Here is a 19264-nt window from a genome sequence, read left to right as displayed (position 1 = left end):
CCACGTGGGAGATTATAGCTTCCTGCGTGACATCCGAGTCCAAGAAAATCAACAATGTGGAATGGCTTACTTGGATAATTGTTCATCAAAAAGAAAAAAGGGAATAAGGACAGTCCCTTATACCAATGTGGTTTCCTTAAACACGTGTGTCAAGCTTTCGTCCCTGTGCAATACGATGAAAAGTGTTAGAATGAGAAACATAGAAGGAAATAACAAACAAATGAAATCAACAACAGAAGTCAGACGTGCATTTGTGGTTACAGCAGCAATAGACCTTACCACGTGAGAGATTAAAGCTACCTGCGTGATATCCGAGTCCAAGAAAATCAACAATGTGGAATGGCTTACTTGGATAATTGTTCATTATACAAAAAGTAGGGAATAAGAACAGTCCCTTATACCAAAGTGGTTTCCTTAGACACGTGTGTCAAGCTTTCGTCCCTGTGCAATACGATGAAGTATTAGAATGAGAAACATTGAAGGAAATAACAAACGAATGAAATCAACAACAGAAGTCAGTCGTGCATTTGTGGTTACAGCAGCAATTGACCTCACCACGTGGAAGATTGTAGCTACCTGCGTGACATCCGAGTCCAAGAAAATCAACAATGTGGAATGGCTTACTTGGATAATTGTTCATTAAACAAAAAGAAGGGAATAAGAACAGTCCCTCATACCAAAGTGGTTTCCTTAGACACGTGTGTCAAGCTTTCGTCCCTGTGGAATACGATGAAAAGTGTTAGAATGAGAAACATTGAAGGAAATTACAAACGAATGACATCAACAACAGAAGTCAGTCGTGCATTTGTGGTTACAGCAGCAATTGACCTTACCACGTGGGAGATTATAGCTACCTGCGTGACATCCGAGTCCAAGAAAATCAACAATGTGCAATGGCCTACTTGGATAATTGTTGATTAAACAAAAAAAAGGGAATAAGAACAGTCCCTTATACCAAAGTGGTTTCCTTAGACAGGTGTGTCAAGCTTTCGTCCCTGTGCAATACGATGAAAATTGTTAGAATGAGAAACATTGAAGAAAATAACAAACGAATGAAATCAACAACAGAAGTCAGACGTGCATTTGTGGTTACAGCAGCAATTGACCTTACCACGTGGGAGATTATAGCTACCTGCGTGACATCCGAGTTCAAAAAAAATAAAACAATGTGGAATGGCTTACTTGGATAATTGTTCATTAAACAAAAAGAAGGGAATAAGAACAGTCCCTCATACCAAAGTGGTTTTCTTAGACACGTGTGTCAAGCTTTCGTCCCTGTGCAATACGATGAAGAGAGTTAGAATGAGAAACATAGAAGGAAATAACAAACAAATGAAATCAACAACAGAAGTCAGTCGTGCATTTGTGGTTACAGCAGCAATAGACCTTACCACGTGGGAAATTATAGTTACCTGCGTGTCATCCGAGTCCAAGAAAATCAACAATGTGGAATGGCTTACTTGGATAATTGTTCATTTAACAAAAAGTAGGGAAGAATAATAATTGTTCATTATACAGAAAGAAGGGAATAAGAACAGTCCCTTAAACCAAAGTGGTTACCTTTGACACGTGTGGTAAGCTTTCGTCACTCAGCAATACGATGAAAAGTGTTAGAATGAGAAACATTGAAGAAAATAACATACAAATGGAATCAACAACAGAAGTCAGCCGTCCAATTGTGGTTACAGCAGCAATTGACCTCACCACGTGGGAAATTATAGTTACCTGCGTGTCATCCGAGTCCAAGAAAATCAACAATGTGGAATGGCTTACTTGGATAATTGTTCATTAGACAAAAAGTAGGGAAGAATAATAATTGTTCATTATACAGAAAGAAGGGAATAAGAACAGTCCCTTAAACCAAAGTGGTTTCCTTTGACACGTGTGGTAAGCTTTCGTCTCTCAGCAATACGATGAAAAGTGTTAGAATGAGAAACATTGAAGAAAATAATATACAAATGGAATCAACAACAGAAGTCAGCCGTCCAATTGTGGTTACAGCAGCAATTGACCTTACCACGTGGGAAATTATAGTTACCTGCGTGTCATCCGAGTCCAAGAAAATCAACAATGTGGAATGGCTTACTTGGATAATTGTTCATTTAACAAAAAGAAGGGAATAAGAACAGTCCCTTAAACCAAAGTGGTTTCCTTTGACACGTGTGGTAAGCTTTCGTCTCTCAGCAATACGATGAAAAGTGTTAGAATGAGAAACATTGAAGAAAATAACATACAAATGAAATCAACAACAGAAGTCAGACGTGCATTTGTGGTTACAGCAGCAATTGACCTTACCACGTGGGAGATTATAGCTACCTGCGTGACATCCGAGTCCAAGAAAAAAAAACAATGTGGAATGGCTTACTTGGATAATTGTTCATTAAACAAAAAGAAGGGAATAAGAACAGTCCCTCATACCAAAGTGGTTTTCTTAGACACGGGTGTCAAGCTTTCATCCCTGTGCAATACGATGAAAAGTGTTAGAATGAGAAACATAGAAGGAAATAACAAACAAATGAAATCAACAACAGAAGTCAGTCGTGCATTTGGGGTTACAGCAGCAATTGACCTTACCACGTAGGAGATTATAGCTACCTGCGTGACATCCGAGTCCAAGAAAATCAACAATGTGGAATGGCTTACTTGGATAATTGTTCATTAAACAAAAAGAAGGGAATAAAAACAGTCCCTCATACCAAAGTGGTTTCCTTAGACACGGGTGTCAAGCTTTCGTCCCTGTGCAATACGATGAAAAGTGTTAGAATGAGAAACATTGAAGGAAATTACAAACGAATGGAATCAACAACAGAAGTCAGTCGTGCATTTGTGGTTACAGCAGCAATTGACCTTACCACGTGGGAGATTATAGCTACCTGCGTAACATCCGAGTCCAAGAAAAAAAACAATGTGGAATGGCTTACTTGGATAATTGTTGATTAAACAAAAAAAAAGGGAATAAGAACAGTCCCTTATACCAAAGTGGTTTCCTTAGACACGTGTGTCAAGCTTTCGTCTCTGTGCAATACGATGAAAAGTGTTAGAATGAGAAACATTGAAGGAAATTACAAACGAATGAAATCAACAACAGAAGTCAGTCGTGCATTTGTGGTTACAGCAGCAATTGACCTTACCACGTGGAAGATTATAGCTACCTGCAAGACATCCGAGTCCAAGAAAATCAACAATGTGGAATGGCCTACTTAGATAATTGTTGATTTAACAAAAAAAAAGGGAATAAGAACAGTCCCTTATACCAAAGTGGTTTCCTTAGACACGTGTGTCAAGCTTTCATCCCTGTGCAATACGATGAAAAGTGTTAGAATGAGAAACATAGTAGGAAATAACAAACAAATGAAATCAACAACAGAAGTCAGTCGTGCATTTGTGGTTACAGCAGCAATTGACCTTACCACGTAGGAGATTATAGCTACCTGCGTGATATCCGAGTCCAAAAAAATCAACAATGTGGAATGGCTTACTTGGATAATTGTTCATTAAACAAAAAGAAAGGAATAAAAACAGTCCCTCATACCAAAGTGGTTTCCTTAGACACGTGTGTCAAGCTTTCGTCCCTGTGCAATACGATGAAAAGTGTTAGAATGAGAAACATAGAAGGAAAAAACAAACAAATGAAATCAACATTAGAAGTCAGTCGTGCATTTGTGGTTACAGCAGCAATTGACCTTACCACGTGGGAGATTATAGCTACCTGCGTGACATCCGAGTCCAAGAAAAAAAAACAATGTGGAATGGCTTACTTGGATAATTGTTCATTAGACGAAAAGTAGGGAATAAGAACAGTCCCTTATACCAAAGTGGTTTCCTTAGACACGTGTGTCAAGCTTTCGTCCCTGTGCAATACGATGAAAAGTGTTAGAATGAGAAACATCGAAGGAAATAACAAACAAATGAAATCAACAACAGAAGTCAGTCGTGCATTTATGGTTACAGCAGCAATTGACCTTACCACGTGGGAGATTATAGCTACCTGCGTAACATCCGAGTCCAAGAAAAAAACAATGTGGAATGGCTTACTTGGATAATTGTTCATTAAACAGAAAGAAGGGAATAAGAACAGTTCCTCATACCAAAGTGGTTTCCTTAGACACGTGTGTCAAGCTTTCGTCCCTGTGCAATACTATGAATAGTGTTAGAATGAGAAACATTGAAGGAAATTACAAACGAATGAAATCAACAACAGAAGTCAGTCGTGCATTTGTGGTTACAGCAGCAATTGACCTTACCACGTGGGAGATTATAGCTACCTGCGTGACATCCGAGTCCAAGAAAATCAACAATGTGGAATGGCCCACTTGGATAATTGTTGATTAAACAAAAAGAAGGGAATAAGAACAGTCCCTTATACCAAAGTGGTTTCCTTAGACACGTGTGTCAAGCTTTCGTCCCTGTGCAATACGATGAAAAGTGTTAGAATGAGAAACATAGAAGGAAATTACAAACAAATGAAATTAACAACAGAAGTCAGTCGTGCATTTGTGGTTACAGCAGCAATTGACCTTACCACGTAGGAGATTATAGCTACCTGCGTTACATCCGAGTCCAAGAAAATCAACAATGTGGAATGGCTTACTTGGATAATTGTTCATTAAACAAAAAGAAGGGAATAAGAACAGTCCCTCATACCAAAGTGGTTTCCTTAGACACGTGTGTCAAGCTTTCGTCCCTGTGCAATACGATGAAAAGTGTTAGAATGAGAAACATTGAAGGAAATTACAAACGAATGGAATCAACAACAGAAGTCAGTCGTGCATTTGTGGTTACAGCAGCAATTGACCTTACCACGTGGGAGATTATAGCTACCTGCGTGACATCCGAGTCCAAGAAAATCAACAATGTGCAATGGCCTACTTGGATAATTGTTGATTAAACAAAAAAAAGGGAATAAGAACAGTCCCTTATACCAAAGTGGTTTCCTTAGACAGGTGTGTCAAGCTTTCGTCCCTGTGCAATACGATGAAAAGTGTTAGAATGAGAAACATTGAAGAAAATAACAAACGAATGAAATCAACAACAGAAGTCAGACGTGCATTTGTGGTTACAGCAGCAATTGACCTTACCACGTGGGAGATTATAGCTACCTGCGTGACATCCGAGTCCAAGAAAATCAACAATGTGGAATGGCTTACTTGGATAATTGTTCATTAAACAAAAAGAAAGGAATAAAAACAGTCCCTCATACCAAAGTGGTTTCCTTAAACACGTGTGTCAAGCTTTCGTCCCTGTGCAATACGATGAAAAGTGTTAGAATGAGAAACATAGAAGGAAAAAACAAACAAATGAAATCAACATTAGAAGTCAGTCGTGCATTTGTGGTTACAGCAGCAATTGACCTTACCACGTGGGAGATTATAGCTACCTGCGTGACATCCGAGTCCAAGAAAAAAAAACAATGTGGAATGGCTTACTTGGATAATTGTTCATTAGACGAAAAGTAGGGAATAAGAACAGTCCCTTATACCAAAGTGGTTTCCTTAGACACGTGTGTCAAGCTTTCGTCCCTGTGCAATACGATGAAAAGTGTTAGAATGAGAAACATCGAAGGAAATAACAAACAAATGAAATCAACAACAGAAGTCAGTCGTGCATTTATGGTTACAGCAGCAATTGACCTTACCACGTGGGAGATTATAGCTACCTGCGTAACATCCGAGTCCAAGAAAAAAAAAATGTGGAATGGCTTACTTGGATAATTGTTCATTAAACAGAAAGAAGGGAATAAGAACAGTTCCTCATACCAAAGTGGTTTCCTTAGACACGTGTGTCAAGCTTTCGTCCCTGTGCAATACTATGAAAAGTGTTAGAATGAGAAACATTGAAGGAAATTACAAACGAATGAAATCAACAACAGAAGTCAGTCGTGCATTTGTGGTTACAGCAGCAATTGACCTTACCACGTGGGAGATTATAGCTACCTGCGTGACATCCGAGTCCAAGAAAATCAACAATGTGGAATGGCCCACTTGGATAATTGTTGATTAAACAAAAAGAAGGGAATAAGAACAGTCCCCCATACCAAAGTGGTTTCCTTAGACACGTGTGTCAAGCTTTCGTCCCTGTGCAATACGATGAAAAGTGTTAGAATGAGAAACATTGAAGAAAATAACATACAAATGGAATCAACAACACAAGTCAGCCGTCCAATTGTGGTTACAGCAGCAATTGACCTTACCACGTGGGAAATTATAGTTACCTGCGTGTCATCCGAGTCCAAGAAAATCAACAATGTGCAATGGCCTACTTGGATAATTGTTGATTAAACAAAAAAAAGGGATTAAGAACAGTCCCTTATACCAAAGTGGTTTCCTTAGACAGGTGTGTCAAGCTTTCGTCCCTGTGCAATACGATGAAAAGTGTTAGAATGAGAAACATTGAAGAAAATAACAAACGAATGAAATCAACAACAGAAGTCAGACGTGCATTTGTGGTTACAGCAGCAATTGACCTTACCACGTGGGAGATTATAGCTACCTGCGTGACATCCGAGTCCAAAAAAAAAAAACAATGTGAAATGGCTTACTTTGATAATTGTTCATTAAACAAAAAGAAGGGAATAAGAACAGTCCCTCATACCAAAGTGGTTTTCTCAGACACGTGTGTCAAGCATTCGTCCCTGTGCAATACGATGAAGAGAGTTAGAATGAGAAACATAGAAGGAAATAACAAACAAATGAAATCAACAACAGAAGTCAGTCGTGCATTTGTGGTTACAGCAGCAATAGACCTTACCACGTGAGAGATTATAGCTACCTGCGTGACATCCGAGTCCAAGAAAATCAACAATGTGGAATGGCTTACTTGGATAATTGTTCATTAGACAAAAAGTAGGGAAGAATAATAATTGTTCATTATACAGAAAGAAGGGAATAAGAACAGTCCCTTAAACCAAAGTGGTTTCCTTTGACACGTGTGGTAAGCTTTCGTCTCTCAGCAATACGATGAAAAGTGTAAGAATGAGAAACATTGAAGAAAATAACATACAAATGGAATCAACAACAGAAGTCAGCCGTCCAATTGTGGTTACAGCAGCAATTGACCTTACCACGTGGGAAATTATAGTTACCTGCGTGTCATCCGAGTCCAAGAAAATCAACAATGTGGAATGGCTTACTTGGATAATTGTTCATTTAACAAAAAGAAGGGAATAAAAACAGTCCCTTAAACCAAAGTGGTTTCCTTTGACACGTGTGGTAAGCTTTCGTCTCTCAGCAATACGATGAAAAGTGTTAGAATGAGAAACATTGAAGAAAATAACATACAAATGAAATCAACAACAGAAGTCAGACGTGCATTTGTGGTTACAGCAGCAATTGACCTTACCACGTGGGAGATTATAGCTACCTGCGTGACATCCGAGTCTAAGAAAAAAAAACAATGTGGAATGGCTTACTTGGATAATTGTTCATTAAACAAAAAGAAGGGAATAAGAACAGTCCCTCATACCAAAGTGGTTTTCTTAGACACGTGTGTCAAGCTTTCGTCCCGTTGCAATACGATGAAAAGTGTTAGAATGAGAAACATTGAAGGAAATTACAAACGAATGAAATCAACAACAGAAGTCAGTCGTGCATTTGTGGTTACAGCAGCAATTGACCTTACCACGTGGGAGATTATATCTACCTGCGTAACATCCGAGTCCAAGAAAAAAAACAATGTGGAATGGCTTACTTGGATAATTGTTGATTAAACAAAAAAAAAGGGAATAAGAACAGCCCCTTATACCAAAGTGGTTTCCTTAGACACGTGTGTCAAGCTTTCGTCCCTGTGCAATACGATGAAAAGTGTTAGAATGAGAAACATTGAAGGAAATTACAAACGAATGAAATCAACAACAGAAGTCAGTCGTGCATTTGTGGTTACAGCAGCAATTGACCTTACCACGTGGGAGATTATAGCTACCTGCAAGACATCCGAGTCCAAGAAAATCAACAATGTGGAATGGCCTACTTGGATAATTGTTGATTTAACAAAAAAAAAGGGAATAAGAACAGTCCCTTATACCAAAGTGGTTTCCTTAGACACGTGTGTCGAGCTTTCATCCCTGTGCAATACGATGAAAAGTGTTAGAATGAGAAACATAGAAGGAAATAACAAACAAATGAAATCAACAACAGAAGTCAGTCGTGCATTTGTGGTTACAGCAGCAATTGACCTTACCACGTAGGAGATTATAGCTACCTGCGTGACATCCGAGTCCAAGAAAATCAACAATGTGGGATGGCTTACTTGGATAATTGTTCATTAAACAAAAAGAAAGGAATAAAAACAGTCCCTCATACCAAAGTGGTTTCCTTAGACACGTGTGTCAAGCTTTCGTCCCTGTGCAATACGATGAAAAGTGTTAGAATGAGAAACATAGAAGGAAAAAACAAACAAATGAAATCAACATTAGAAGTCAGTCGTGCATTTGTGGTTACAGCAGCAATAGACCTTACCACGTGAGAAATTATAGCTACCTGCGTGACATCCGAGTCCAAGAAAAAAAAACAATGTGGAATGGCTTACTTGGATAATTGTTCATTAAATAAAAAGAAGGGGATAAAAACAGTCCCGCATACCAAAGTGGTTTCCTTAGACACGTGTGTCAAGCTTTCGTCCCGTTGCAATACGATGAAAAGTGTTAGAATGAGAAACATTGAAGGAAATTACAAACGAATGGAATCAACAACAGAAGTCAGTCGTGCATTTGTGGTTACAGCAGCAATTGACCTTACCACGTGGGAGATTATAGCTACCTGCGTAACATCCGAGTCCAAGAAAAAAAACAATGTGGAATGGCTTACTTGGATAATTGTTGATTAAACAAAAAAAAAGGGAATAAGAACAGTCCCTTATACCAAAGTGGTTTCCTTAGACACGTGTGTCAAGCTTTCGTCCCTGTGCAATACGATGAAAAGTGTTAGAATGAGAAACATTGAAGGAAATTACAAACGAATGAAATCAACAACAGAAGTCAGTCGTGCATTTGTGGTTACAGCAGCAATTGACCTTACCACGTGGGAGATTATAGCTACCTGCAAGACATCCGAGTCCAAGAAAATCAACAATGTGGAATGGCCTACTTGGATAATTGTTGATTTAACAAAAAAAAAGGGAATAAGAACAGTCCCTTATACCAAAGTGGTTTCCTTAGACACGTGTGTCAAGCTTTCATCCCTGTGCAATACGATGAAAAGTGTTAGAATGAGAAACATAGAAGGAAATAACAAACAAATGAAATCAACAACAGAAGTCAGTCGTGCATTTATGGTTACAGCAGCAATTGACCTTACCACGTGGGAGATTATAGCTACCTGCGTAACATCCGAGTCCAAGAAAAAAAACAATGTGGAATGGCTTACTTGGATAATTGTTCATTAAACAGAAAGAAGGGAATAAGAACAGTTCCTCATACCAAAGTGGTTTCCTTAGACACGTGTGTCAAGCTTTCGTCCCTGTGCAATACTATGAAAAGTGTTAGAATGAGAAATATTGAAGGAAATTACAAACGAATGAAATCAACAACAGAAGTCAGTCGTGCATTTGTGGTTACAGCAGCAATTGACCTTACCACGTGGGAGATTATAGCTACCTGCGTGACATCCGAGTCCAAGAAAATCAACAATGTGGAATGGCCCACTTGGATAATTGTTGATTAAACAAAAAGAAGGGAATAAGAACAGTCCCTTATACCAAAGTGGTTTCCTTAGACACGTGTGTCAAGCTTTCGTCCCTGTGCAATACGATGAAAAGTATTAGAATGAGAAATATAGAAGGAAATTACAAACAAATGAAATTAACAACAGAAGTCAGTCGTGCATTTGTGGTTACAGCAGCAATTGACCTTACCACGTGGGAGATTATAGCTACCTGCGTTACATCCGAGTCCAAGAAAATCAACAATGTGGAATGGCTTACTTGGGTAATTGTTCATTAAACAAAAAGAAGGGAATAAGAACAGTCCCTCATACCAAAGTGGTTTCCTTAGACACGTGTGTCAAGCTTTCGTCCCTGTGCAATACGATGAAAAGTGTTAGAATGAGAAACATTGAAGGAAATTACAAACGAATGAAATCAACAACAGAAGTCAGTCGTGCATTTGTGGTTACAGCAGCAATTGACCTTACCACGTGGGAGATTATAGCTACCTGCAAGACATCCGAGTCCAAGAAAATCAACAATGTGGAATGGCCTACTTGGATAATTGTTGATTTAACAAAAAAAAAGGGAATAAGAACAGTCCCTTATACCAAAGTGGTTTCCTTAGACACGTGTGTCAAGCTTTCATCCCTGTGCAATACGATGAAAAGTGTTAGAATGAGAAACATTGAAGGAAATTACAAACGAATGACATCAACAACAGAAGTCAGTCGTGCATTTGTGGTTACAGCAGCAATTGACCTTACCACGTGGGAGATTATAGCTACCTGCGTGACATCCGATTCCAAAAAAATCAACAATGTGCAATGGCCTACTTGGATAATGGTTGATTAAACAAAAAAAAGGGAATAAGAACAGTCCCTTATACCAAAGTGGTTTCCTTAGACAGGTGTGTCAAGCTTTCGTCCCTGTGCAATACGATGAAAAGTGTTAGAATGAGATACATTGAAGAAAATAACAAACGAATGAAATCAACAACAGAAGTCAGACGTGCATTTGTGGTTACAGCAGCAATTGACCTTACCACGTGGGAGATTATAGCTACCTGCGTGACATCCGAGTCCAAAAAAAAAAAACAATGTGGAATGGCTTACTTGGATAATTGTTCATTAAACAAAAAGAAGGGAATAAGAACAGTCCCTCATACCAAAGTGGTTTTCTTAGACACGTGTGTCAAGCTTTCGTCCCTGTGCAATACGATGAAAAGTGTTAGAATGAGAAACATTGAAGGAAATTACAAACGAATGAAATCAACAACAGAAGTCAGTCGTGCATTTGTGGTTACAGCAGCAATTGACCTTACCACGTGGGAGATTATAGCTTCCTGCGTGACATCCGAGTCCAAGAAAATCAACAATGTGGAATGGCTTACTTGGATAATTGTTCATCAAAAAGAAAAAAGGGAATAAGAACAGTCCCTTATACCAATGTGGTTTCCTTAAACACGTGTGTCAAGCTTTCGTCCCTGTGCAATACGATGAAAAGTGTTAGAATGAGAAACATAGAAGGAAATAACAAACAAATGAAATCAACAACAGAAGTCAGTCGTGCATTTGTGGTTACAGCAGCAATTGACCTTACCACGTGGGAGATTATAGCTTCCTGCGTGACATCCGAGTCCAAGAAAATCAACAATGTGGAATGGCTTACTTGGATAATTGTTCATCAAAAAGAAAAAAGGGAATAAGGACAGTCCCTTATACCAATGTGGTTTCCTTAAACACGTGTGTCAAGCTTTCGTCCCTGTGCAATACGATGAAAAGTGTTAGAATGAGAAACATAGAAGGAAATAACAAACAAATGAAATCAACAACAGAAGTCAGACGTGCATTTGTGGTTACAGCAGCAATAGACCTTACCACGTGAGAGATTAAAGCTACCTGCGTGATATCCGAGTCCAAGAAAATCAACAATGTGGAATGGCTTACTTGGATAATTGTTCATTATACAAAAAGTAGGGAATAAGAACAGTCCCTTATACCAAAGTGGTTTCCTTAGACACGTGTGTCAAGCTTTCGTCCCTGTGCAATACGATGAAGTATTAGAATGAGAAACATTGAAGGAAATAACAAACGAATGAAATCAACAACAGAAGTCAGTCGTGCATTTGTGGTTACAGCAGCAATTGACCTCACCACGTGGAAGATTGTAGCTACCTGCGTGACATCCGAGTCCAAGAAAATCAACAATGTGGAATGGCTTACTTGGATAATTGTTCATTAAACAAAAAGAAGGGAATAAGAACAGTCCCTCATACCAAAGTGGTTTCCTTAGACACGTGTGTCAAGCTTTCGTCCCTGTGGAATACGATGAAAAGTGTTAGAATGAGAAACATTGAAGGAAATTACAAACGAATGACATCAACAACAGAAGTCAGTCGTGCATTTGTGGTTACAGCAGCAATTGACCTTACCACGTGGGAGATTATAGCTACCTGCGTGACATCCGAGTCCAAGAAAATCAACAATGTGCAATGGCCTACTTGGATAATTGTTGATTAAACAAAAAAAAGGGAATAAGAACAGTCCCTTATACCAAAGTGGTTTCCTTAGACAGGTGTGTCAAGCTTTCGTCCCTGTGCAATACGATGAAAATTGTTAGAATGAGAAACATTGAAGAAAATAACAAACGAATGAAATCAACAACAGAAGTCAGACGTGCATTTGTGGTTACAGCAGCAATTGACCTTACCACGTGGGAGATTATAGCTACCTGCGTGACATCCGAGTTCAAAAAAAATAAAACAATGTGGAATGGCTTACTTGGATAATTGTTCATTAAACAAAAAGAAGGGAATAAGAACAGTCCCTCATACCAAAGTGGTTTTCTTAGACACGTGTGTCAAGCTTTCGTCCCTGTGCAATACGATGAAGAGAGTTAGAATGAGAAACATAGAAGGAAATAACAAACAAATGAAATCAACAACAGAAGTCAGTCGTGCATTTGTGGTTACAGCAGCAATAGACCTTACCACGTGGGAAATTATAGTTACCTGCGTGTCATCCGAGTCCAAGAAAATCAACAATGTGGAATGGCTTACTTGGATAATTGTTCATTTAACAAAAAGTAGGGAAGAATAATAATTGTTCATTATACAGAAAGAAGGGAATAAGAACAGTCCCTTAAACCAAAGTGGTTACCTTTGACACGTGTGGTAAGCTTTCGTCACTCAGCAATACGATGAAAAGTGTTAGAATGAGAAACATTGAAGAAAATAACATACAAATGGAATCAACAACAGAAGTCAGCCGTCCAATTGTGGTTACAGCAGCAATTGACCTTACCACGTGGGAAATTATAGTTACCTGCGTGTCATCCGAGTCCAAGAAAATCAACAATGTGGAATGGCTTACTTGGATAATTGTTCATTAGACAAAAAGTAGGGAAGAATAATAATTGTTCATTATACAGAAAGAAGGGAATAAGAACAGTCCCTTAAACCAAAGTGGTTTCCTTTGACACGTGTGGTAAGCTTTCGTCTCTCAGCAATACGATGAAAAGTGTTAGAATGAGAAACATTGAAGAAAATAATATACAAATGGAATCAACAACAGAAGTCAGCCGTCCAATTGTGGTTACAGCAGCAATTGACCTTACCACGTGGGAAATTATAGTTACCTGCGTGTCATCCGAGTCCAAGAAAATCAACAATGTGGAATGGCTTACTTGGATAATTGTTCATTTAACAAAAAGAAGGGAATAAGAACAGTCCCTTAAACCAAAGTGGTTTCCTTTGACACGTGTGGTAAGCTTTCGTCTCTCAGCAATACGATGAAAAGTGTTAGAATGAGAAACATTGAAGAAAATAACATACAAATGAAATCAACAACAGAAGTCAGACGTGCATTTGTGGTTACAGCAGCAATTGACCTTACCACGTGGGAGATTATAGCTACCTGCGTGACATCCGAGTCCAAGAAAAAAAAACAATGTGGAATGGCTTACTTGGATAATTGTTCATTAAACAAAAAGAAGGGAATAAGAACAGTCCCTCATACCAAAGTGGTTTTCTTAGACACGGGTGTCAAGCTTTCATCCCTGTGCAATACGATGAAAAGTGTTAGAATGAGAAACATAGAAGGAAATAACAAACAAATGAAATCAACAACAGAAGTCAGTCGTGCATTTGGGGTTACAGCAGCAATTGACCTTACCACGTAGGAGATTATAGCTACCTGCGTGACATCCGAGTCCAAGAAAATCAACAATGTGGAATGGCTTACTTGGATAATTGTTCATTAAACAAAAAGAAGGGAATAAAAACAGTCTCTCATACCAAAGTGGTTTCCTTAGACACGGGTGTCAAGCTTTCGTCCCTGTGCAATACGATGAAAAGTGTTAGAATGAGAAACATTGAAGGAAATTACAAACGAATGGAATCAACAACAGAAGTCAGTCGTGCATTTGTGGTTACAGCAGCAATTGACCTTACCACGTGGGAGATTATAGCTACCTGCGTAACATCCGAGTCCAAGAAAAAAAACAATGTGGAATGGCTTACTTGGATAATTGTTGATTAAACAAAAAAAAAAAGGGAATAAGAACAGTCCCTTATACCAAAGTGGTTTCCTTAGACACGTGTGTCAAGCTTTCGTCTCTGTGCAATACGATGAAAAGTGTTAGAATGAGAAACATTGAAGGAAATTACAAACGAATGAAATCAACAACAGAAGTCAGTCGTGCATTTGTGGTTACAGCAGCAATTGACCTTACCACGTGGGAGATTATAGCTACCTGCAAGACATCCGAGTCCAAGAAAATCAACAATGTGGAATGGCCTACTTAGATAATTGTTGATTTAACAAAAAAAAAGGGAATAAGAACAGTCCCTTATACCAAAGTGGTTTCCTTAGACACGTGTGTCAAGCTTTCATCCCTGTGCAATACGATGAAAAGTGTTAGAATGAGAAACATAGTAGGAAATAACAAACAAATGAAATCAACAACAGAAGTCAGTCGTGCATTTGTGGTTACAGCAGCAATTGACCTTACCACGTAGGAGATTATAGCTACCTGCGTGATATCCGAGTCCAAAAAAATCAACAATGTGGAATGGATTACTTGGATAATTGTTCATTAAACAAAAAGAAAGGAATAAAAACAGTCCCTCATACCAAAGTGGTTTCCTTAGACACGTGTGTCAAGCTTTCGTCCCTGTGCAATACGATGAAAAGTGTTAGAATGAGAAACATAGAAGGAAAAAACAAACAAATGAAATCAACATTAGAAGTCAGTCGTGCATTTGTGGTTACAGCAGCAATTGACCTTACCACGTGGGAGATTATAGCTACCTGCGTGACATCCGAGTCCAAGAAAAAAAAACAATGTGGAATGGCTTACTTGGATAATTGTTCATTAGACGAAAAGTAGGGAATAAGAACAGTCCCTTATACCAAAGTGGTTTCCTTAGACACGTGTGTCAAGCTTTCGTCCCTGTGCAATACGATGAAAAGTGTTAGAATGAGAAACATCGAAGGAAATAACAAACAAATGAAATCAACAACAGAAGTCAGTCGTGCATTTATGGTTACAGCAGCAATTGACCTTACCACGTGGGAGATTATAGCTACCTGCGTAACATCCGAGTCCAAGAAAAAAACAATGTGGAATGGCTTACTTGGATAATTGTTCATTAAACAGAAAGAAGGGAATAAGAACAGTTCCTCATACCAAAGTGGTTTCCTTAGACACGTGTGTCAAGCTTTCGTCCCTGTGCAATACTATGAATAGTGTTAGAATGAGAAACATTGAAGGAAATTACAAACGAATGAAATCAACAACAGAAGTCAGTCGTGCATTTGTGGTTACAGCAGCAATTGACCTTACCACGTGGGAGATTATAGCTACCTGCGTGACATCCGAGTCCAAGAAAATCAACAATGTGGAATGGCCCACTTGGATAATTGTTGATTAAACAAAAAGAAGGGAATAAGAACAGTCCCTTATACCAAAGTGGTTTCCTTAGACACGTGTGTCAAGCTTTCGTCCCTGTGCAATACGATGAAAAGTGTTAGAATGAGAAACATAGAAGGAAATTACAAACAAATGAAATTAACAACAGAAGTCAGTCGTGCATTTGTGGTTACAGCAGCAATTGACCTTACCACGTAGGAGATTATAGCTACCTGCGTTACATCCGAGTCCAAGAAAATCAACAATGTGGAATGGCTTACTTGGATAATTGTTCATTAAACAAAAAGAAGGGAATAAGAACAGTCCCTCATACCAAAGTGGTTTCCTTAGACACGTGTGTCAAGCTTTCGTCCCTGTGCAATACGATGAAAAGTGTTAGAATGAGAAACATTGAAGGAAATTACAAACGAATGGAATCAACAACAGAAGTCAGTCGTGCATTTGTGGTTACAGCAGCAATTGACCTTACCACGTGGGAGATTATAGCTACCTGCGTGACATCCGAGTCCAAGAAAATCAACAATGTGCAATGGCCTACTTGGATAATTGTTGATTAAACAAAAAAAAGGGAATAAGAACAGTCCCTTATACCAAAGTGGTTTCCTTAGACAGGTGTGTCAAGCTTTCGTCCCTGTGCAATACGATGAAAAGTGTTAGAATGAGAAACATTGAAGAAAATAACAAACGAATGAAATCAACAACAGAAGTCAGACGTGCATTTGTGGTTACAGCAGCAATTGACCTTACCACGTGGGAGATTATAGCTACCTGCGTGACATCCGAGTCCAAGAAAATCAACAATGTGGAATGGCTTACTTGGATAATTGTTCATTAAACAAAAAGAAAGGAATAAAAACAGTCCCTCATACCAAAGTGGTTTCCTTAAACACGTGTGTCAAGCTTTCGTCCCTGTGCAATACGATGAAAAGTGTTAGAATGAGAAACATAGAAGGAAAAAACAAACAAATGAAATCAACATTAGAAGTCAGTCGTGCATTTGTGGTTACAGCAGCAATAGAGCTTACCACGTGAGAGATTATAGCTACCTGCGTGACATCCGAGTCCAAGAAAAAAAAACAATGTGGAATGGCTTACTTGGATAATTGTTCATTAGACGAAAAGTAGGGAATAAGAACAGTCCCTTATACCAAAGTGGTTTCCTTAGACACGTGTGTCAAGCTTTCGTCCCTGTGCAATACGATGAAAAGTGTTAGAATGAGAAACATCGAAGGAAATAACAAACAAATGAAATCAACAACAGAAGTCAGTCGTGCATTTATGGTTACAGCAGCAATTGACCTTACCACGTGGGAGATTATAGCTACCTGCGTAACATCCGAGTCCAAGAAAAAAAAAATGTGGAATGGCTTACTTGGATAATTGTTCATTAAACAGAAAGAAGGGAATAAGAACAGTTCCTCATACCAAAGTGGTTTCCTTAGACACGTGTGTCAAGCTTTCGTCCCTGTGCAATACTATGAAAAGTGTTAGAATGAGAAACATTGAAGGAAATTACAAACGAATGAAATCAACAACAGAAGTCAGTCGTGCATTTGTGGTTACAGCAGCAATTGACCTTACCACGTGGGAGATTATAGCTACCTGCGTGACATCCGAGTCCAAGAAAATCAACAATGTGGAATGGCCCACTTGGATAATTGTTGATTAAACAAAAAGAAGGGAATAAGAACAGTCCCTTATACCAAAGTGGTTTCCTTAGACACGTGTGTCAAGCTTTCGTCTCTGTGCAATACGATGAAAAGTGTTAGAATGAGAAACATTGAAGGAAATTACAAACGAATGAAATCAACAACAGAAGTCAGTCGTGCATTTGTGGTTACAGCAGCAATTGACCTTACCACGTGGAAGATTATAGCTACCTGCAAGACATCCGAGTCCAAGAAAATCAACAATGTGGAATGGCCTACTTAGATAATTGTTGATTTAACAAAAAAAAAGGGAATAAGAACAGTCCCTTATACCAAAGTGGTTTCCTTAGACACGTGTGTCAAGCTTTCATCCCTGTGCAATACGATGAAAAGTGTTAGAATGAGAAACATAGTAGGAAATAACAAACAAATGAAATCAACAACAGAAGTCAGTCGTGCATTTGTGGTTACAGCAGCAATTGACCTTACCACGTAGGAGATTATAGCTACCTGCGTGATATCCGAGTCCAAAAAAATCAACAATGTGGAATGGCTTACTTGGATAATTGTTCATTAAACAAAAAGAAAGGAATAAAAACAGTCCCTCATACCAAAGTGGTTTCCTTAGACACGTGTGTCAAGCTTTCGTCCCTGTGCAATACGATGAAAAGTGTTAGAATGAGAAACATAGAAGGAAAAAACAAACAAATGAAATCAACATTAGAAGTCAGTCGTGCATTTGTGATTACAGCAGCAATAGAGCTTACCACGTGAGAGATCATAGCTACCTGCGTGACATCCGAGTCCAAGAAAAAAAAACAATGTGGAATGGCTTACTTGGATAATTGTTCATTAGACGAAAAGTAGGGAATAAGAACAGTCCCTTATACCAAAGTGGTTTCCTTAGACACGTGTGTCAAGCTTTCGTCCCTGTGCAATACGATGAAAAGTTTTAGAATGAGAAACATCGAAGGAAATAACAAACAAATGAAATCAACAACAGAAGTCAGTCGTGCATTTATGGTTACAGCAGCAATTGACCTTACCACGTGGGAGATTATAGCTACCTGCGTAACATCCGAGTCCAAGAAAAAAATCAATGTGGAATGGCTTACTTGGATAATTGTTAATTAAACAGAAAGAAGGGAATAAGAACAGTTCCTCATACCAAAGTGGTTTCCTTAGACACGTGTGTCAAGCTTTCGTCCCTGTGCAATACTATGAAAAGTGTTAGAATGAGAAACATTGAAGGAAATTACAAACGAATGAAATCAACAACAGAAGTCAGTCGTGCATTTGTGGTTACAGCAGCAATTGACCTTACCACGTGGGAGATTATAGCTACCTGCGTGACATCCGAGTCCAAGAAAATCAACAATGTGGAATGGCCCACTTGGATAATTGTTGATTAAACAAAAAGAAGGGAATAAGAACAGTCCCTTATACCAAAGTGGTTTCCTTAGACACGTGTGTCAAGCTTTCGTCCCTGTGCAATACGATGAAAAGTGTTAGAATGAGAAACATAGAAGGAAATTACAAACAAATGAAATTAACAACAGAAGTCAGTCGTGCATTTGTGGTTACAGCAGCAATTGACCTCACCACGTAGGAGATTATAGCTACCTGCGTTACATCCGAGTCCAAGAAAATCAACAATGTGGAATGGCTTACTTGGATAATTGTTCATTAAACAAAAAGAAGGGAATAAGAACAGTCCCTCATACCAAAGTGGTTTCCTTAGACACGTGTGTCAAGCTTTCGTCCCTGTGCAATACGATGAAAAGTGTTAGAATGAGAAACATTGAAGGAAATTACAAACGAATGGAATCAACAACAGAAGTCAGTCGTGCATTTGTGGTTACAGCAGCAATTGACCTTACCACGTGGGAGATTATAGCTACCTGCGTGACATCCGAGTCCAAGAAAATCAACAATGTGCAATGGCCTACTTGGATAATTGTTGATTAAACAAAAAAAAGGGAATAAGAACAGTCCCTTATACCAAAGTGGTTTCCTTAGACAGGTGTGTCAAGCTTTCGTCCCTG

The sequence above is a fragment of the Harmonia axyridis genome, chromosome 3 (genome assembly GCF_914767665.1).
Source record: "Harmonia axyridis chromosome 3, icHarAxyr1.1, whole genome shotgun sequence".
Classification (NCBI taxonomy): Eukaryota; Metazoa; Arthropoda; class Insecta; order Coleoptera; family Coccinellidae; genus Harmonia; species Harmonia axyridis.
This window is presented reverse-complemented; position numbering follows the sequence as displayed.